Raw genomic sequence first — 12,840 nt, forward strand, 5'->3', positions numbered from 1 at the left:
ATCACTTTTAGAGATTTTTCCGTGGGCGGCTGGTGAGTCAAAACCGGGATTTTCCTCTGCTGAAAGAAGCGGAGCGCCTTATTTTGATCCTCCATAGTCTCAAAATGGTATTTAATCGTTTCCCACTCATATATAGCCTTGATCGGGCCGGAGACCTGTGTCTTTACCTCCACATTGCCCATATATTGAATCGTGATTGATGGTATCTTTGCTGCTGGCACCTTCGGTGGCTGTGGTTGGTCAGAGTGGGCGGTGGCAGCAGTGTCCTCTGCAGCTGATTGCGTCGTCACTTCCATCTACTCACTCTCCACTGGAAGCGGGTCGAACTGGTTTAATGCAGGTATTGGTGCCTGTTGGAATGTTCGAGTTCTTATGAATTTTTTTGCTTTTTTTCCCGTTCGTTTTTGGCGAACCGTTTGGAATGGTAGTCTATCGCCTTAGTCGTCAGATAATTGTGCGGAGTCGGCTTCCGACGCTGGGGACGGGCCGCGCCTACTGTCCTCATCTCATAAGTCGTTATTTACTTCAGGTCTTTTCAGTCCACGCCTGGCGGCAAGGTCCCTGCAGTCTTTTTCGCGGTCGGCGGTCGGCAGAGGGTATATGTTGACGCCTGGTGGAGTGTAAGATTCTAATGTGACAAGTCCTGCACGCGTTATGTTGCCTGGTTGCCGATCTGGACCTCAATCTAGGAGGACGCGGGCTGTCCGGCCGCAGCCGGGGTCCAGGCGCTCCGATGTTTTCCGTTTGCGTCGTAACAGAAGGTGCCGTTTCCTGAGCCTGAGTCGTCGTCGTCGTCGTCGGATGTCGGTCTGCCTTAGCCAGGGTCGTCGTAAACGGGGCAGCCGATGGGGGATGCCCCGCCGCACGACGATCAGCCAACCTGAGCGCGGCCGAGGCAGCTAACTGCAGTCTGCAAGTTGCGGCATTGCGCTGTGGACTCGCGTGAAACTCTTGTTAGGTGGTTATATATTACAGTAGTGTAGTGCACTCTGGCGAGACATTCGCAAACTCAGTCCAACCGTGGGTAGAATAGCCAAACGAAAAAATATTGAAAAAACATTCAAAATAATAAAACTGAACCTGGACACATCAAAACAGAACAGAGATATACAGAGACAGGGATTCGATAGCGATGTTTCACAAAATCTGGCCGGCCGGTGTGGCCGAGCGGTTCTAGGCGCTTCAGTCTCTTACCGCGCGACCGCTACGGCCGCAGGTTCGAATCCTGCCTCGGGCATGGATGTGTGTGATGTCCTTAGGTTAGTTACGTTTATGTAGTTCTAAGTTCTAGGGGACTGATGACCTCAGATGTTAAGTCCCATAGTACTCAGAGCCATTTGACCCACAAAATCTGTTCATTCCCTTTTGATGTAAAAAAGTGGAAAGTAAAAACTGTGTGCATACTGGCAGGACACCCATAGGCTGAAAGACCAGAGCCTTCAGTACGCCCATAAGAGCTGTACTCCGATGAAGCCATGCCCCCAGACCTCTGCTACATAGAGCTAAGCGGCATTTCAAGGAGCAACCGTAAGACTAGCTACGAACTGTTCGACAAATATTGCTTGATATCACATATCAACAATTCTGAAAACGTTGACCGGCGTTATTTAAATCAGTGTGGGAAATATGCGAAATGCGTTCTGATAATTTAAGTACTGTAATATGTTATTGATAAATTTATTTTAATGTATATTATGGGGCGGCTCCGTCTTAGAGCCTGTCATTACGACCCGCGCCTCTAATCATTAACTGTGAATGATTGTGTGTCACTGTGTAATACAATGAACTTGTTGGCGTCATCGACATATGTTTCAAAGAAATCGTACTTTCTGTACGAACCACTTAACTGATTCCAGAATGAGATTTTCACTCTGCAGCGGAGTGTGCGCTGATATGAAACTTCCTAGAGGATTAAAACTGTGTGCCGGACCTAGATTCGAACTCTGCCAAGAAGTTTCACTTAACTGATGTTTAGTTAACTGCATCCCTGTAACACCGAGTTGCCGGCTGGCGGCTACTTGACGGTGTAATGACGCGACGGCACGATGAATCGACAGTTTATCGTGGGGAAGCGAAGATATCGATCGGCACGCCGTTCCTGCAGGGTTGCGCAGCGCGAAGCAGCAGCAGTGGAACGTGCCTCCCCCCGTTCCCTCACCCCTTTCCATGCAATCCCTCACCGAACCGACCCGACGCGGCCTTCGACAGCTCAGCTCCTTTCCCCAATGGCCTTGGCTGGTCCGCATTCCGTGGAGCCGGTGCAGTGTGGAGGCGTGTGAATGAGTTAGGCGTAACAACAAAAGACGGCAGCGCTTGGTGGACTGTACACCATCTTAATATGTGCTATTTTCCTGCTTTATTTTATGGCACTGACTATGCACTCACAAAATTCAAAGTTCGTGAAAGCACGTTTTTTCACTCAACCGTGGTATCTTATTGACTACCACAGCAACATGCAGATATGCACATCAGGACGACAATGTTGTTTCTTCACTGTTGCACAGTTTTCTCGCTGATGTGAAATTTACATCAAGTGAGACAGGATAAGAAGCTTCATGGTGGCACGTTGCCCAAACGGGCTGTGCTAGTTTACCCAATAAATTAGTTGACATAACTTCGTAAGAGTTTATTTACAATCAGTACGTTAAGCACTTACTTTACCGAGCGAAGCAGCGTAGTAGTTAGCACCCTGGACTCGAATTCGGAAGAACGAAGCTTCAAACCCGCGTCCGGCCATCCAGATTCGGGTTTCCCGTGATTTCTCTAAATCGCTCCAGGAAAATGCCAGGATCGTTCCTTTGAAAGGGCACGGGCGATTTCCTTCCCCATCCCTAACAAAATCCGAGCTTGTGCTCCGTTTCTAATGACCTCGACGTCGACGGGACGTTATATCCAATTTTTCTTCCTTCCTTTAGAATTTCCCTTAAAGACACTGTAACCAGAAGACTGCACAGCATGCTTTATTTTCCTCATATACAAAATCACAAATTAGAAATAGGGGAGACGGGTCATGGTAACTTAAATAAGCTATTGATCGATCAGAAAACAGCTGTACGATATGAAATCATCTTTGGATCAAAACTGTGAGCCTTGCAGTGCTATATACCGTATTGTCAGAAGATTGCACTATGTGAAATGCAGCCCTCTGCAAGTAGGAATTAAAGAAGCATATTCGTTGCGCTATACTGTTTTAACTCTTCCCTGACTGGAGGTGAAAGCCTGAATAAACAGATCACTTGTCATTAACCATTTTTATTCCCTCGATGAGCATTCAAACTTCATTCAAAACAGAAGTTAACATTGAAACTTCCTGGCAGATTAAAACTATGTGCCCGACCGCGACTCGAACTCGGGACCTTTGCCTTTCGCGGGCAAGTGCTCTACCAACTGAGCTACCGAAGCACGACTCACGCCCGGTTCTCACAGCTGTACTTCTGCCAGTTCGCAGGAGAGCTTCTGTAAAGTTTGGAAGGTAGGAGACGAGATACTGGCAGAAGTAAAGCTGTGAGTACCGGGCGTGAGTCGTGCTTCGGTAGCTCAGTTGGTAGAGCACTTGCCTGCCAAAGGCAAAGGTCCCGAGTTCGAGTTTCGGTCGGGCACATAGTTTTAATCTGCCAGGAAGTTTCATATCAGCGCACACTCCGCTGCAGAGTGACAATCTCATTCTAGAAGTTAACATTGATAAAAATGCTCCATTGAATATTAAGTACTTCTGTCTATTACCATATCTTAATTTAGAAATCATCAAAAATGAACATTTATAAATAAATTACCAGAAAGAATTTTTCTCAATGAATTACTTCATCTTAAGAACTACGTGGGACCAATTACTTATTAAGAAAAAATAACAGAACAAGGGGTACATCTGTAGAATGCAGGATGGCGGTTCATTCAGCTTTAGACTCTTGGTAGTTCCCATTAATCGCTTAAAAGATGTTCTGACGATTCCTTTGTAAATGAAACATCTCATTTCCTTCCCTATCCTTCCCATTCCAACTTGAGTTCTATCTCGAAAAATTCGTTGTTGATGAGAAGTTAAATCTTGATCTTATTGCCTTCCTTAATCAATAAAGAAGTATTTTGTACAAAATCTCAAAACTGGAAACGCTTGTTGCTTCTCGGCGTATGTAGCAGCGTTTGATCTTAAATAAAAGATCGTTATTGTTATTCATCATCATTCATCTTCTACTAGACGGGTTAGGTCTGTGGTCCATTGGCCCAGCTCTTCCTTCCTCTTACATATAAAAAATGGAAGTAAAGTGCGCTGTATTCATATCTACCCGAGTATGGTAACAGTCACAGACATCACGACAGCTATATTTCTACTTTGGAGAAAACGACGATTTTGTTTCGCTAACAAGCAGCGCAATCTACCTTTTTTCCCTAGTTCACTCTAGGTTTATTTATTTACTTACTTACTTACTTTCTTTCTTTCTTTTTTTCGGTTATCATTTCTATGAGAAAAGCAATACTGTCAATCACTAATGTGAGACTATAAGTATGATAGCCGCGCGGTCTTGGGCGTCTTGTCACGGCTCGCGCGGCTCCCCCCCGTCGGAGGTTCGCGTCTTCCCTCGGGCATGGGTGTGTGTGTTGTACTTAGCGTAAGTTAGTTTAAATTAGATTGAGTAGTGTGTAAGCTTAGGGACCGATGACCTCAGCAGTTTGATCCCATATTAATTCACACACATTTGAACATTTATAAGTATGGTACTCTGGCGAGACTATTGCCTTGGTCAGTAAATTAGCTGGCCATGTCTCTGTTAATTTTGCTACTTCCTTTAGTTGCCTCATCTTCAAACTACAGGAACGAATTATGTGAGACTTCAAGATCGTTAAATTTTCAAAATAGTCTCCAAGCGTGCAGTAATGGATAATTCAAGAAGTCTCGGTAATACCGAAATTATTACAGCGTTGATTCATTATAATAATTCCCCTTCCTCTCCTACTACAGAAATGAGATAGATATTGCCAACAACCGTTCCATACATGAAGAATGCTTCTGTTCAAAGACAGGGTACGAATCCCCTTTTTCCGCAATGTATGTACAGTCATTGTCTTTTCTGTATCTACACTTATTCTCTGAAAATCCCCTAAATACCGTAATATACACTGAGGTGACAAACTTCTTGGGATAGCGATATGCACATTTACAGATGGCGGCAGTATCGCGTACAAAAGGTATAAAAGGGCAATGCATTGGCGCAGCTGTGATTTGTACTCAGGTGATTCGTGTGAAAAGGTTATCGAAATGATTATGGCCGCACGACCGGAATTAACAGACTTTGAACGCGCTCTCATAGTTGGACCTAGACGCATGGGACATCCCATTACGGAAATCGTTAGGGAAATCATTATTCCGAGATGCACAGTGTCAAGAGTGTGCCGATAATGCCAAATTTCAGGCGTTACTTCTCCCCACGGACAACACTGGCCGACGATCTTCACTTAATGACCGAGAGCAGCGACGTTTGCGTAGAGTTGTCAGTGCTAACAGACAAGCAACACTGCGTGAAATAGCCGCAGACCTCAATGTGGGACGTACGATGAACGCATCCGTTAGGACAATGTGGAGAAATTTGGCGTTAATGGGCTATGGCAGCAGACGACTGCTATGAGTGCCTTTGCTAACAGCACGACAGTGCCTGCAGCGCCTCTCCTAGGCTAGTGACCGTGCCTGTTGGACCGTAGACGACTGAAAAGCCGTGGTCTGATCAGATGAGTCCTGATTTCAGTTTGTAAGAACTGATGGTAGGATCCGATTGTGGCGCAGACCCCACGACACGTGTTGTCAACAGGGCACTGTGCAAGCTGGTGTGGCTCCATAATGGTGTGTGTTGTGTTTACATGGAATGGACTGGATCATCTGGTCCGACTGAATCGATCATTGACTGTAAATGGTTATGGTCAGCTACTTGGAGACCATCTGCAGCCATTCATGGACGTCATGTTCCCAAACATGTCACCGGGTCGTAACTGTTCACGTTTGGTTTCAAGAACGTTATGGACAATTCGGACGAATGACTTAGTCATCCAGATCCCCCGACATGAATCCCATCGAACATTCATGGGAAAATATAGAGAAGTCAATTCGTGCACAAAAACATGCACCGCCAACACTTTCGCAGTTATGGACAGCTGTTGAGGTAGCACGCCTCAATATTTCTGCAGTGGGCTTCCAACGACTTCTTGAGGCCATGCCTCGCCGAGTTTCTGTACTACGCCTGGCAAAAGGAGGTTCGACACGATATTAGGAGGTATCCCATGACTTTTGCCACCTCAGTGTAGTGAACACTGATCCTCTCGTGCTATTCTTGTTTGAAGTTTGCGAAGGTATCGATTGCACAGAGAAAATGAGCAACAGCTTTAGTGTGATCCATTCAGTAAAGGTGATGGAACACTACATTGTAGAAATTAAAATATCAAATATATATTGGTCACATAACCTAGCCACCAGTGCAAAACGTGGCAGCAGTCTTTGTGGCCTGCCACCTTCTCTCAGTTCGTCACGAGAGAACGTTGGAATTACACTAACCCACTTCTTATTATGTAAAACTCTTGAAATATTTCTGTGTGTTTCGTTTTTGAAAACGACTGTTTTCTGTTAAGCACTTATAGAAACGTGCATTTAACATTAATAGAGTTGCATCATTTCCTTATTGCTATAGAGAATAACACGTTGAGCGGTTGCTTGTGAGACAGACGACTGAGTCAAAGCAGGTTTTTCAAGCTGGATTATTGAGCATGGATCTGACAAGTATAACCTCCGGGACCAACCTTTTATGTGGTTTTACACACCAGTTTAGGCGAATGCCTTGCTTCTTCTCCATTTCCAACTTAGAAATACGCCAAAAAAAGCTGAAAAACAAAGAACAGGGTTTATACGGTTGGAGACGGATGCACCCACGACATTCCACATTGCAGACGAAGTTGAAACTATAGTATAAGGGAAGGCAGCCGGCCAGGCCGCAGGCGGAAGGATATTGCACATCGCTTGGCGAACATGTGACATGTGACCTGCGGGTGCAACAGAGCCCCTATGATTGCAGCGCCGCTGTCGTCGTTTCACGCGCAGCTTGTGGACGAGGCGGGTGCCTCTGGTGGCGCCTGCTAGTGGTTAGCGTGTCAAAAGGCGTGTTGTTGTGCGTGTTTCCAAAATATGCGGTGCTCGGGGCATGGCTGTCTCCAGTGGAGCCCCTGCAGCACGGGAGCAAAGTACCCGTTCGTATCGTTGTGCCGGCGAACGGCCAGATATATGGAACTCAAAACCTCATAATGCCAGACCAGACCTCTTTCCCATCCTTGCCGAAAGTACCGTCAATTGCAGAAATCCACCCACCTCTCCCCAATACAAAGGTCCTCACTATCTGAGATACTGCCGCTCTGAAGCTGAACTTCAGTGGTGGCATATGTTTACTGATACCCTCCAAGTCCTCACTCCTCACCACAGTCCCCTCGAGAGTAATTCCACGCCTGTTGTTGCCCTAGCATCAGCTAAACTCCTTGGCTCCTTGGGCACATTACTGCAGACGTCCCTGATCCAATTGGAAGTGACCACTTGCCTGTTCTTTTTGCGGTCCCCCACGCACTGCCCTAACCCCACACACACAATCCTAATGTTACTTAAGATTATTCCTCTACCATCTGGAATGAGTAGATATAAATTATCGTTACAAGTGCAGTTTTGAAAACACAGAGTGCTTTTTAAAGTAAAGGCAAACTAAGAAATTTCACACAAATTTAAACCAAAAAACACGATTTTACCAAAAAATTAGAATTTTTATAACTTAAAGAGGGAAACAGAGAGCATCAAGAAATTAATCGTTTTTTCATCATTTTCTCCAGTTTTTAAAATATTTTCATCGTTTTTTGATCATTGTAGCTACTTTTTCAACCATTTTTGTAATAAGTTTTTTGAACACATTATTTTTTCTTAAAATTTTACCCCAAAAACTTCTAGCGCTTGAAATAAGCCAGTTCTAGCTAGAGAAGAAATATTAAAAATATAAACAAAAATTTGAAAGATGTAAACTAAAGTCTCACTATTATGTAGTTCATTATATTCATTCTGTTTCTTCATTCTTTTATATATCGGTTTAATTTTCCGTTTTCAGAATAATGAAAATCATAGTCATTAATTAACTGACAATATTTGTTTCGCAAATTAATTTTACATTCATTATGGAGCCCCATACGAATTTTTCCTCCATACCTGGTATTCAAATAGTCATAGCCCATAATGTTATATAAAACATTTATATCGAACTACTAGTTTTTTCAATGAATTAGAAATGCTTGCATTACTCAACTTTTTAAGTAAGGACTCTATTCATACGGAAAAAAATTAATACTGAAAATTTAAGTTTATTCATGAAATATATTTCATATTAATGGGCTCAGAAAACAATGAAAAGATTAATACATTTAAAGAGATAGTAGATATATTGCATAATAACTTGAATTTTCGTCAGTTTTTTAAAGATTAAGTAAAATTCCCTTTTTTGAAGATGAAACTGAAGAATGCAATAAGAAATTATAAAAAACTAATGAGGAAAATAAATATAAAAATTATTTCATGAACCAAATAGTTGATTAGATAATATTCAGTATTTCATTTTCCTAAACATGTATTTTATCATCATGAGGACATAATGCTTTATTGTTAAAACTGACTGAATAAACATCATGTTATAATTCTATATTGTTCAATATTATTAAACAAACAGTTTTTATAATCTTGTTCAATGTATGTCTTAACTCCCTTTGAATTTTCTCAACAACATCACCAACTTTGTAAGAGTCCTTTTTTGATCTCAAATCACAAAATCCCTCCATTTTTCCTTTACATTACTCTTTCATTTTTCCTAGTACTTTCTTATTTATTTGTGAAATATTGTAAATCTTATTTTTTGGATAATCAGTAGTTTCACATTTATGAAGCATCATCACATTTTCATAAAAATCTTCAGTCCATATGTTGTAGACATAATTAACAGTATCTTGATAATTAAGCTCAGTACTTTCTCCATATTTTGGTTTCATAACTTAATACTGAAAATCATACATTAACTCTTTAGATAAATCAAGTATGCACTCTCCAATATAATTGGTTTATCAAAAATCATTTTTGTCCTGTTCCTGTGAATAGCAACAAGATTTTCATTAAATATTGTCTTCCTTCAAAATTTGGGTTTGCTGTAGGTTTTACACACTTATTTGCATTTGAAACTAATTTTATACCCGTTCTATTTCTTATCCCATATTATGAGGGGCTCGTTATGTTATGTGGATTTGGCAGTGTTAACCCCTTAATGCCGAGCGTCGTGAATTCGAGTCACACCAGAGCGACACTAATAAGTGGGAAGTTGTTTATTTTTGAGTGCCAGTGGGGGTAGGTGTAGATTCTATACCAAGCCACTAACACCTCTGACATGTGCTTCCATCTTCTGAGTGTTTCGGCTACCGTACTTAGAGAGTGGTTTACTGTTCGCCCCTTCGTTTGCTACACACACACGAAAAACTGTCGTCATTGTTTGACCATTATAGGTGAAAACAGATGTAAGTTCAGTTCCGAAAACGACTTGTTTGTTCTGTGTTATGTGTGATTTGATGCATGTAACATTTTGATGTAATAAACTTGTTACATGTGCAAGAGAATTAGAAAATACTGTTTGTGCAAAATATGTATCGATAGTCATTTATGTGTCTTTGTGTGCGCATGCAAGAGATGAAATAAAGTGAAGAGAGAGCAAATAATTCCGTTGATTTGTACCACCAGAATACTTCAAAGATATTTGTAGTCATTATTAACGTGTACATTCTTAAATTTATTATAAGACAGCAATAATTCATACGAACATCCGAACTCAACACTGTTATGACTGATTGCAGTTCAGTTTTATTACGCTGTGGAAATTCTATTGAACTGCTAATGGTCTGAAGCTTTTATTTTATTAGCTATGGACCCCAAAGGTTTTATGCATCTCTAAATGCAAATGGAGATTAGAAAGCTCGTGTACCTGCGCCAGTTTCAAAATTTTCCGTAGTAGAGAAAATCATCTAGTAGAATTCAAATTCAGGCTAGCAGAGGCACTTTACAAATAGGGAAAGGACATGAGAAATAAAAAGAGCGATGACCTTCAGCGCTTATAGACTCAGAACAACTATGCAAGAAGCATAAGGAAGGCAAAGTAGCGAGTTCGGTGTCGGTCCGGGACACAGTTTGAATCTGCGAGTAAGTTTCAAGAAGCGTCAGGGTCAAACGAAACCATTCCAGCTACGTCTAACCGAACAGCAGTAGTAGTTCATTGCCTTATGTTACAGTCACAGGGCAAAGATGTAAAAAGACCAAATTGTTAAGGTAAGACGGTATTCATGTGTAGCAAATGTAATGTTTATCTGTGTAAACTAGAGAGTAAAATGTTTCCGAGAATTTCATGAATAAGGCAGTATTCTATTACATTTAATTACTTAAAATGTATGACACCGTGTATTTTTCGTATTTAACCACGGAAAACCTATCAACGTAATGTCAAAATGTTAAACACAAATCTTTTATAAATGGAGTATCTGTTTAAGAGTTTAGTTTCTCGGATAGCTGTAGTCGCAAATATGCGACGTACCTAATTATACCTGATGGATGTAACACATCTTACATCTGACAGTATGTACTCTAAAACACTTTATTATTGGTTACAAAATGCGATTTTATATTTTTTATTTCAAGTAGAATTTTATTTCGGCATTAAGGGGTTAATGTAAGAAGGTGGACGGATACGATACCTGTCGCCATCCCCCCCTTGCCCCCCCCCCCTCCCTCCACCTCCACCCCTGTCCCCTCTGGGAAGGAATTTGTGTATCCCAACGTCATGCGTCTAATGTTATCACATGTGAAAGTGGGTGAACGTTTTCTACATGTTTGTGAATCGTGTAACGGAGGTGGGACATGGGTATCGGCCCAGTATTCACCAAGCTGGATGGGGGAAACCATTTAAAAACCACATTCAGGCTGGTTCAAAAATGGTTCAAATGGCTCTGAGCACTATGGGACTTAACATCTGAGGTCATCAGCCCCCTAGAACTTAGAACTACTTAAACCTAACTAACCTAAGGACATCACGCAAAACCATGGCCGAGGCAGGATTCGAACCTGCGACCGTAGCACTTGCGCTGTTCCAGACTGTAGCGCCTAGGACCGCTCGGCCACTCTGGCCGGCTTCAGGCTGGTCAACACGCCTAAAAAAGAAAAGAAGTCAACGTCCCGTCGACATGGAGGTCATTAGAGGTGGACCGCACGCTCGGAAAGTTTCAAGGATGGGGAAGGAAATCGCTGTGCCCTTTCAAGGAAACCATGTCGGAATTTGCCTGGAGCGATTTAGGGAAGTCACGGAAAACCTAAATCTGGATGGCTGCATGCGAGTTCAATATGCTGATGACTGTACCCGCTCGCTCGGTCGGCACACCATCCACCGTCGTTAATTTGCTAGGAGCATTCGATTATGGACCAACGCGTCTCTCCGAAGAACGGAAGGGGCATGCTAACGCATGTGGCTGAGTGGACGGTTCTATACCATCAGCTTAACAACAGTAAATCCGCCATTTTTGTATTTCTTGAGTCAGAAGAAGCCTGATCTCCTCTTCAAATGGTTCAAATGGCTCTGAGAACTATGAGACTTAACTTCTGAGGTCATCAGTCCCCTAGAACCTAGAACTACTTAAACCTAACTAACATAAGGACATCACACACATCCATGCCCGAGGCAGGATTCGAACCTACGCCCGTAGCGGTCGCGTGGTTCCAGACTGTAGCGCCTAGAACCCCTCGGCCACATCGGCCGGCGATCTCCTCTTCAAACTCCAAGCAGATGTTCATCCAGTTACCACTGTCCAGCTAGTTGGTTCCTTTCTGTCCAGCTGGCTATTTTTCGCCACTATTAACAGTACCAATTACTGTTCTTTCTATCCTACTGCAGGTGTGCCCCAAGGCTTGAAAGGTCTCCGCTCTTATACATCCTTTACAGCGCTGGACTGTCCAAACGACCACTTGCTGTCCATCTTCTTTACTACCCCACTGATCCAACCCACCTTCCCTCTACCCATTACTCTTCCTAACTGCAGGTCGCTCCCATCAAGAGATATTGTAGTGTAATACGTTGCAGTGTTTGTTTTTAACACTATCTCGATTCATTTTTTTTAAATATCTGATAAAGTTTCCGTCTTTGGTATTTTAAATGTCATCGGTGAAAAGTGTCTTTTTGTATTTTGAAACGTCCGTACATAGTTCATCCTTTTGAAAAAATTTTGTACCATCTATTTTCTTTTAAACTCTGTTGGGTGGAGGGCGATGCCAGCCCACACTCTCTGGAAATGACACTAAAGGAAAAAAAAAGAATGGGGAATCATTCTAAGGACGGTATCTCCCGCAAATGGGGAAATCCACTGACATGAGTGAGTTTGTCAAATGATAGATTATTATGTCTCGACGCCAGGGAACGAGCACCTTGGAAAGGGCGAAGCTTGCATGTGGTTCAGTGGACATGACTGAATATGGGGCTCTACCGCACACGACCTGTACATGTTCTCATGTCGACCCAATGACATTGTCAGTTACGATTGCAGTGCGCACGAGATAATCGAGAGTGCAGTGCGGATTAATGGAAGTGTGTCACCTGGTCAGATGAACAACATATACCAGATCGATGGTCGTGTACGGATGTGTCGTCATGGATGCCCAAAACATGCAATGCGTCAAGGACTCAGGCCTTTGGGGACAGTATTATGCTATGGGGGACTTTCACGTGGGGTTTTACGGATGCTGTTATAGTAATCTACAGTATCATA

This window comes from Schistocerca piceifrons, chromosome X (genome assembly GCF_021461385.2).
Source record: "Schistocerca piceifrons isolate TAMUIC-IGC-003096 chromosome X, iqSchPice1.1, whole genome shotgun sequence".
Classification (NCBI taxonomy): domain Eukaryota; kingdom Metazoa; phylum Arthropoda; class Insecta; order Orthoptera; family Acrididae; genus Schistocerca; species Schistocerca piceifrons.